The 8,832-nt window shown below is 44.8% G+C and overlaps 1 long non-coding RNA gene across 1 annotated transcript; it reads left to right on the top strand.

Annotated features, from left to right (window-relative positions):
- The first annotated feature begins 425 nt into the window (after nucleotides 1-425).
- On the top strand, nucleotides 426-8,528 carry LOC125738389 (uncharacterized). Its single transcript, XR_007396823.1, has 3 exons — nucleotides 426-923; nucleotides 8,122-8,201; nucleotides 8,436-8,528. It is a non-coding gene; the product is annotated as an uncharacterized LOC125738389 (long non-coding RNA).
- The last annotated feature ends 304 nt before the right edge of the window (nucleotides 8,529-8,832 follow it).

The following is an 8,832-nucleotide window of genomic DNA, read 5'->3' as shown; positions in this document are numbered from 1 at the left end:
TGCGCTGCCATCGCAAAAGAGTCCGAGCATTTCGCTTACAGAACGCGAAGATCCAAGCAAAAAAATAAAATTATAAAAAAGACTTTCACACTCTCAGGCATGTATGCATAACCGATGTAAACTTATGTTGCCTATTATTCACCCAAGGCGATATTACTACTATATAACTAACCTTCAGCAAAAATTAATGCCGTGATCCCAAGTTTATTTTTTTTGGGAAAGTGGCATTTCGCATTTCTAAGGTCGACACATCGTAAAGCTGATTTTTAAGAAGCAATACTCTAAAGTGAAAACCGCACATGAACATCTTACCGAAACTTTTCTCCCTTTTCTGCATTTGTTGACTTGCTCCAGCAGTCCGTCTCCTCCGAACCAAAAAGACAAACAAGCAAAAAAAAAAAAAAAAAAAAAAAAAAAAAAACACCGCGCGACCAGGACCCGAGATCCGCGTCTCTCCGGGACAAAATGAGCAGCTGTATGCGCTCACGCCGGGGGTGGCTCGCTATTGTTCCGGGTAACGATCCACCTCACCACCGGAGGAAGAACAAGAATGGGAAAAAACAAAAAGATGAAAAGAAGGAAAAGAAAACGACCAACGATACGAGGAAGGGAGGACAGCAGGTTTCACGTAAAGCTCGCCCGGCGATCGGGAGCCGCAGCAACGGTGTCTGCCTAAGCGAGTGAAGCTGAGCGAATGACAGTGGAGGACAAAGGCACATGTATACCCCCTCCACGGCGCCGCGATCTTATAATCCCCCATGCCCCTCGCTCACAGGAACGACTGAGGGCACGATGGAAGAGTCTGATCGGGGGACAAACAAAAACTGCATAACCGAAATGAAAATTTGACCAAAAGCCTAAACACGGAGCAGAATGCGGGAAAACGCGACAATCCCGCAACAAAGACTTTAAGAGCGTCACTGGTAAGACTGTAAAACTGCTTTTTTCCTATAGGACTCTCTCTCGGATGACTCGCTCTCAAGTGATTGTAAACTACCGGAAAAAAACTGCTGCACAAAATGAACATTATAGCCTGTTATTCTGCTTACTAGGACAGCATGACTTTATGTAGCAATACACCTTTCGGACAACTTGTGTGGTGTAGCCTTGATGGGCACCAGAACTCGGTACAAGAATAAGGTGTTAAACATTAAAAGCATTTGAAGCGATTCACACATCCACACACTCTGAAGCTTATAAGTGCCATCGCCACATTAATCGTAACACAGTTGATGCTGTACATGACAGCTGAAATGTGATTGCAGCCATTCATTTTGACGTCTGCGGGAAATCATACCAAACAATATACTGACAACAATAAGCCATAACTAGACACACACGCTCAAGACTAATGTTAATATATCACCACTTAAATTTGTTTGATTCGATTTTTAGATTGACCTCTCGAAAATACAAGATGAAATGCATTTTATTAATTTACAAAAATTGACGTAGTAAACCATATTACTTGTTGTCAGACGTACGAGAGAGAGAAAAAAACATCGGCTGCACTTTACTCACCTTATTAGCCAAGTTATGCAAAGGACTCAGTTCAAAACAGGTACCGTAGTGCACCTTTCAACAATATCCCCACTGAGCTAAAAGTTCACAAAATCGGCATTGCCCTACTCGGGGGTTAAGCGCTGTTTAAGTTAGAAACGGGGTCCGCATGGGTCCGCGACCGGGGGCTCTGCAGCCAGCTACAGGTGTCCAGTTTCCATCCGGAGCCGTGCTAGTTCTGATGGGCTCAGAGCAACTTACCCATCGGTGACTGAGAGATGTTCAACAGAGAAGCGGCCTTTATTATCTACAAGCCCGATCCCTCACCGGTGAGACATAACACGGCATAGAAAAGGTCATTCAGTTATTACCGCGAACTCGAGTAATGCGAACGGGCGAGTGCACTCTCACACGCATCCCTCTCTCTCCCTCCCTCCCTCCCTCCCTCTCTCCCTCCTCTCTCCCCAATACACACACACCCTCTCACTCATCCATACCGTCATACTCACACCCACGGCACCAAATGCGCTAAACCACTGATGTATTGCTGTCCCGTGTACCTACTGCAGTGAGACAGCAATTTCTGTGTTCGGTCAGATATTTAGCTTTTACTGATGAAAAACGCAGCCTGGTAATGTTTTAGGGCAACCTAATGGTCTCATTGTATGGGTTGATATCAAAAGATCTCGCGGTATTACAGGATCAATTGATGGTATAAGGAGGGGAGGACGGGGGGCATTATCCCGTCTTGGACTCGGGTGGACTGTCGGTTATGAGGGGCCGGACGCGCAGTTCACGGCTGTCGGATCAGGAATTGTAAGTGAAACCTTAACAGCTTCAGCTGCATTTTATAGCTAAATTCCATACTCAGTTAACTTTATCACATAACCTCTGCGTATTAAACACAGAATATACACGTGAGAAAATAACCAAATTTCTTTGCAAGTATATCGTGTCTATAATAATTGCAGCGAAAGCAGTTATGAACCAGGGATAAACGTGATGCACGGTGTGGAGGGCAGTAAAATGACTGTATTAATTTTCCACACAGCATTGAAATGAAAGCTGTGGTTTTCATACAAACACCACACGAGCTCTTGGCGTTTCTGTGATGCGACACTTTCGTGTCACGGTATGCATTTTAATTCGTGAGAGGTTTCAACTGTTTTATTGAACTGCTTCATTAAATAAACAAACACACAATGAAATACCCCCCCCCCCCCCCGTCTGTCTCACTTCTTGGAGAAAAAGAAAAATCAATAGCAAAAATCGAAGCGACGGATTGCCAGTAAATACGGCTGGATAAGTTAGAAATAAAATTGCTTAAACCGCACTGATATTAATACTGTTTAATTCACATCGATCTTTACATGATTAGGGAAATTTTCGTTTTTCAATCGAATAAATATGTACCTCTACACAAAGAACACTTTAGTGTACATAATAATCCATTAAAAAGTTTTTATTCATTTAATTACAAGTAAAACGGTCCAGGACGTTTTTATGCTTTAACTTTAGGCTACATGCCTGAATACAGCACCCCTGCGACGCCCTGACACTCTCGATAAACGCCTTTTCCTCAATCTGCTGTGTTTTCCACGTGCACGAGACAGTGTCAGGCGCGCTTTATGTGGGAGACCCCTGTCTTAACCCTGTACCACTTAAGGGACACTCTGACCCGTTCAAACATGCCTGAGGTCATGCACACCTGCAGAGTAAACGTCTAGTACCTCACAGGTGCCCTATATACTGTATATTTTAAACATATTTTTCCATTGCACACTGCTTGGCCGTCAGTCTCAACTGTCTGCTTCATCGTTAATTTCACCATTGACAGACAATGAATTTGAAAATGAATTTGATGCGGTTTTCACAAACAGTTTGCTGCAGAAATGCACGCGGAAACTGCAGCAGTGTATTTTTTTGAGGTGTGTAAATTTGTCTTAATTTTGTTGGATCATAGATAATTAATATAACATTTTTACCCCCAATTTATTTTGACAAATATTCACGTGACCTAAGTTATTATCTAATCGAGGGGTTTAGGTGTCAGTATTTAAATGGCGCTTTTAACTTTTGGTTTTAAAATTAGGCTGATATTATTAAAGGCTGTGAATTGTTTTTATATTTAAATGTAGGCTTTTATCATAAGCAGAATAGAGAAAGTACAGCTTATAAAGTGCATTACGTGTGAAATAGCAAACACTACACATATATAAATCACACAGTGGTGAAATTTAAAACGACACTCTTGTAAAATCCACACGTAACAAGTTTCACATGCAGAAGTAAATGTCCCATTCACGCCATATGTTACAGCTATCATCGGTCATTCATCATTTCATTATACATAATTACATTATACAGTGTCTTGGGAGGTAAATTAATTCCTTTCCGAATCGTCCAAAATAAGCAAACGGTGACACAGAGCGGGTGGTTTTAAGGCCAAGTTTATCACACACCCTCCCTTGCATTTTCATTCTAGTCGAATGTTACATTTGCTATGCAGAAAAACTTCAATGTGATGAAACCACTTGTTTTCATATTTTTAGCGTTATAATTACATAACCCAATTTCTGTAGCTATCAAGATCTGATTTTATGCTAAATATTTCAATAGATTTGATATTTAACGTCCTCTATGAAACATCATAAACGCTACATGGATTTAAAGTGTTATCTTTCTGAATTAAGTCCGCCATACACCATCACTAGAGAATTTACTATTAATAACATGGAGCATAATTTCATTTATAGCTGAATGTCAATGTTCTTCCAGAGCAGATATCGAATGATTCCCATAAGATCAGAAGAAGCATATTTTGAACAACTCACTGTTAAGCCCAACTTCAGCGTGACGTCGGGTAAACGTGTTGAGCTGAGCGAACTATTCCGTTTCTAGCTGCAACATAAGCCTGCGTTTGTGTTAATGTAGCAAAAACCAATGCATCTTTCCCAACAGGCGGATGCACTCCCCGCCTTCCAAAGCACTAACGCTGCTCTCCTCTTCCCAGCCAATTGAACAAGCTTTTTAAAGGAGGAAGAGAGGAACTGCACGTATCTGCATGCAGAACGGGAGGAAGAAAGAGAAGTTGCAGGCAAACTATGAGGCTAATGAGCGCTATTAAATTAATTACCATAATGGAAAGATGCTATTTGATCTCCCCTCTCCCTAGTTTTACAGTATAAAGCTTTTCCCTTTAGTGGAACTTGTGCGATTTGCCGCCACTGATCAGTGTGTCTTTGTAAAACCCCACTGCTTTAATTAAACCACAGCGTACGGCCACAGTCGTTAGTGACATCAGCCCGTTGGTAGCAGTTCAGTTTTCCCCTCCAAGGTGCTAGCAGCCCTCCGGTGGACGAGCCCCCTTTAATGGGACGCCCCGTCATCCCGCGGAGTTTCAGGCACCTAAGTGTCCATTTGCTATTATTCCAGAGCTCATGTGAAGTATACCCCCCTCCACCCCGCCTCCGTTTTCCTTGAGAGCAGGGGCGCTCCATGTGCTGGGTGTGTAGACCTCCGCGTTTTTTCATAGACATGAAAAGAAGAAAGAGAAACGGCTAAATTAGATGCCATGGCACATTTTAAAGGAGAAAATCAGAACCGGTGGTTAACTTATGTGCTCCACGCCATTCATTCCCAGCCTAAAATGTAACGGCGATTAGACGGGTCATGAAATACTCTTTTCATTATTAGTGATGAAATGCATTAAAGTTGACAGGGTATTACCTGCGAGTAATTAGGTTTTGTCATGAATTAAATTATTCTAGAGTGGGCTATCTTCCCGATCGCGCAATTTTCAGATGTTTTAAACCGTGCAACAGAGGAAAAAATGGGGGGGGGGGGTGGAGAAGAGATGAAGGGGGATCTAACCCCCTCTCCCATTTATGCCCTCCTTCGCTCTTATAATCATATGAATTATTCACAGAGGAAAACATATTGAAAGAAGAGGGGAGAGAGTGAAGGTAAAGTACCCGGGTGGATTTGGAGGAGGTGATCATGGCCGCGATCCAGCCTACGGGAGCCGGGAATATAATCGGTTTCCGCTGACCACCCTCGCAAAAGGACATCATTAACGCTCAGCGAAAGTCTGCTTGTTATTTCGTTGCCCCCCCCCCTCTCTCTCTCTCTCTCTCTCTCTCTCCCAATAGACATGGAGGGGGGGGGCACAAACATAGAGTGAAAAAAAATCTCCGGCTTAATGCTGCCACCGCAGCCAAAGGTTGTCTCGCGCACGACAAGCTGTTTCTTTTTCTCCCGTGAGTAAATTAAGAGTTTAATTACTCCGTCTCAAGGGGATTTTTTTCCCAAAAGGGCCGTGGTAAAGAGCTATTTCCTGCTCCGATTAGACTATCCCGGGCCGCCTTTAGCTCCCCGTCAGGACTTTTCATTTTCATAGAAGCACCTGCTTAATCCTCCTTTTTAAAATCCCCCTCCTCCAAATATGGGAAGCTCCGGTAACGCGGACCAATCCAGCGGCACACAAAGGGAAATAAATAACCTACCTTTTCTCAAAGGGGGGGCTTCGGCGGGAAGAAGAGATGTGAAGTTGTTAAGTGTTTGCCTGGACTTTCCCGGGAGTTGAAGTTTTGGGCGGAAAAAAAACGGACAAGCGGTGAAGATTTTCCTGCTTCGTTTACGAAGAGCAAACGAATGTGGTCTAAGCAGTCATCCCTCTGTTTTCATCTCCTCCTCTTCCTCTTTCGCCGATTCTGTCCATCCCCTTGTTGTTTATCGCGTGAAATGAGGAAAGTTAAACTAAGTCGATACAGATACCAGGGCAGGTTCGGTTCGGCAGGGATTTCTGAATTGACGGAGGGGGGTCTAATTCAGGGGGGTGGCAGCGTCACCACAGGTCACAGCGATGGCCATGGTGCAAGGCTTCTTTTCAGAAGTGGTCTTTGGGACAGCAAGCCGCCACCTGCCCCTGTCTCTCTCTCTCTCTCTCTCTCTCTCTCTCTCTCTCTCTCTCTCTCTCTCTCTCTCTCTCTCTCTCTCTCTCTGCGCCCCGCTGCTGTGTGAGGCAGACCTAAGCGGGCTGCCTCACCTCCTTCCCATATTTAAGCTCTCCTCCAGGTCCCTATTCAGCAGCCTCCTCCAACTCATCCAAGAAGCTGACAAGCACTGTTAGAGAAGGCAGTACATGTTGCTCTAATGGACCTCATTAAGTTCTACTTACAGATGTTCTCTTAACATAATTGATCTGCAGTGAGTTGAGAGGATGGCAGCCTATTCCCCAGCCCCCAATTATGGCCGGGTAATTAGATCCCCAACCTCCAATTTTTCACACTCACCCTTCTAACATTCCAAAATATCAAAGTATCTCTTTCTCACAAAGCAACCCGCCCCTCCTGCGCCCCCCCCCACCCCCCCGCCAGCCTGGTACCCCCTTGCCTCCTCCACCTCCCCCCCACCCATGACTCCTCGTCTCTGACAGTATTGACAGTTGGATCTGCTAACCTTTGTAGTGAAGCCAGATTTAATAGCGCATTCGCTCCATTGGCAGAGCTCAATCTCTCTTTTTTCCCTCTCGCTCCCCTTTTTCTCTCCTGTTTTGAAACACTGTGGGAGAAAAGCGAGGAGAGAGAGGGTAAGACGGAGGCAGGAGGGAGGGAAAAAAAAAAACTTACTTGTATAGTTTGTACTTTTGATAAAAGGTTGTAATGATAAGATGTGTCAGAGGCTGTTTTTTTCATAATGGCTTTTTATCTTTATTAATTCCTCTGATGGAAACTTTGAGGAACAGTAAGGCTGGGGGGGGGAGGTAATGCTCTGAAATGGTGAAGAGGAACACGCAGGGGGGAGGGAAAGTGACGGAGCTCACCTGGGACAGATGGAGCCAAAGTCACTCTTTTATAATGCCAATCAATGGTACTGTTATCACCACTCTAATTAGAAAGCAGACTAAAACAGAAAGCACTCTGGGAAATGGTAATGTTATGGTTTTGCACTTAAAAGAGGAGACATTTTTTTTGTGTGGCACCGAAAAGGGGGATGGGGGGGGGGGGGACGTGAGATTGGCGCTGTCAAGTCCTTTTGCTAATGGGCAATGTTTGCCCCATGTAACTCTGTGCTTGTTTGTATATTTTAAGCGTATAAAGAGTACGCTGCATTTTATTTTCCCATTTCAAATCCAGGACGGTTCATGGTGAACGCCATCGCATGGTGACTGTGTGTGTGTAACGTGTCAGGGAGGTGTGCCTCCTCTCACCTGCACGCCCAACCTGCACTCGCTTGCGCCTCCATAAGGGAAGACACCCGATTCACCTTCTCCAAGGCTGTGGGGGATTTCGCTGACGTTCATGTTGCCCCCCGGTGGCGGTTCTGATGCGGAGGAGGTTCTCCGTGTAGAGTGTCCCGGTGTTGCTCAGGTCTTAATGTTTGTGGGCCTCACCTTAGACACGTCGCATGCTCTCAGAGCCGCAAATGGCTGAAAAATAGCCAGTAAATAGGCATAAAAAGGATAGCCAATACAAAAAATAAATTCATGGAATATGGGGACAAGTGTATTTATCATAATATTATAATTTACTGCTCGGTCTGTTTCTCTTTTTAGCGAGGGAGTGCCAGGTATAGAACGGCAGTCAAAAAATTATGTATTTTGTTCCTTCGACCACATAGAAGCTGACCTTGGCCTTGCGTTGCCCCGGGCCGGAGACGAGCCCAGGCAGCTGCCATTAGGAAAACCTACCCCAGCACCTGTGAGTCATTTTGGCCCAATAAAACGGCTCCCACAAAAAGTATATATATAAAACTGAAAGCATAGGCAGGGGTGGATTAATGCATATGCTGCAGCATTGGCTCCAGGCAAAAACGGGGGCCCCACCCAGGAAAACAGAGGCCCCGTCCTGCCTCGATAAATTTTGCTGCCTACACCTCCCCTACCCAAATGACATCTGTGGTTATCTCTATAATTCTCTCTTGTTTCTCCTTAGCTCAAGTGGCCCGCTTGGGACCCCAGCCTACAGGCCCCAGAGATGTTTATCCAGCCCTAAGCACAGGGCCTCGCTTTAGCCCAGCTGCATGTGTCTTGTGTGTAGCGCGCTGGGCAGTGATGAAGGGTTTCCACAATCTAGCTGCCATTACACCTGTTAACCATGTATCTTACAGCATGCTGGAGAAGCATGACATGCTCTATATATACATCCAGCATGGGGGGGGGGGTTTGAAGCTTAGGAAGGAGGTTTAATCTTAGACAAGGGGACACATTCTGCTCAGTGGGCCTATCGCTGTCACCAGCACTGTAGAGCAAGCATGAGGACAAGGCATTATGGGTAATATGACATATGAAGTTAGATGCTGACTGCGGCATGCTCAAAGACCCCAGATAAA

This window comes from Brienomyrus brachyistius, chromosome 1 (genome assembly GCF_023856365.1).
Source record: "Brienomyrus brachyistius isolate T26 chromosome 1, BBRACH_0.4, whole genome shotgun sequence".
Lineage (NCBI taxonomy): Eukaryota > Metazoa > Chordata > Actinopteri > Osteoglossiformes > Mormyridae > Brienomyrus > Brienomyrus brachyistius.
This window is presented reverse-complemented; position numbering and strand designations above follow the sequence as displayed.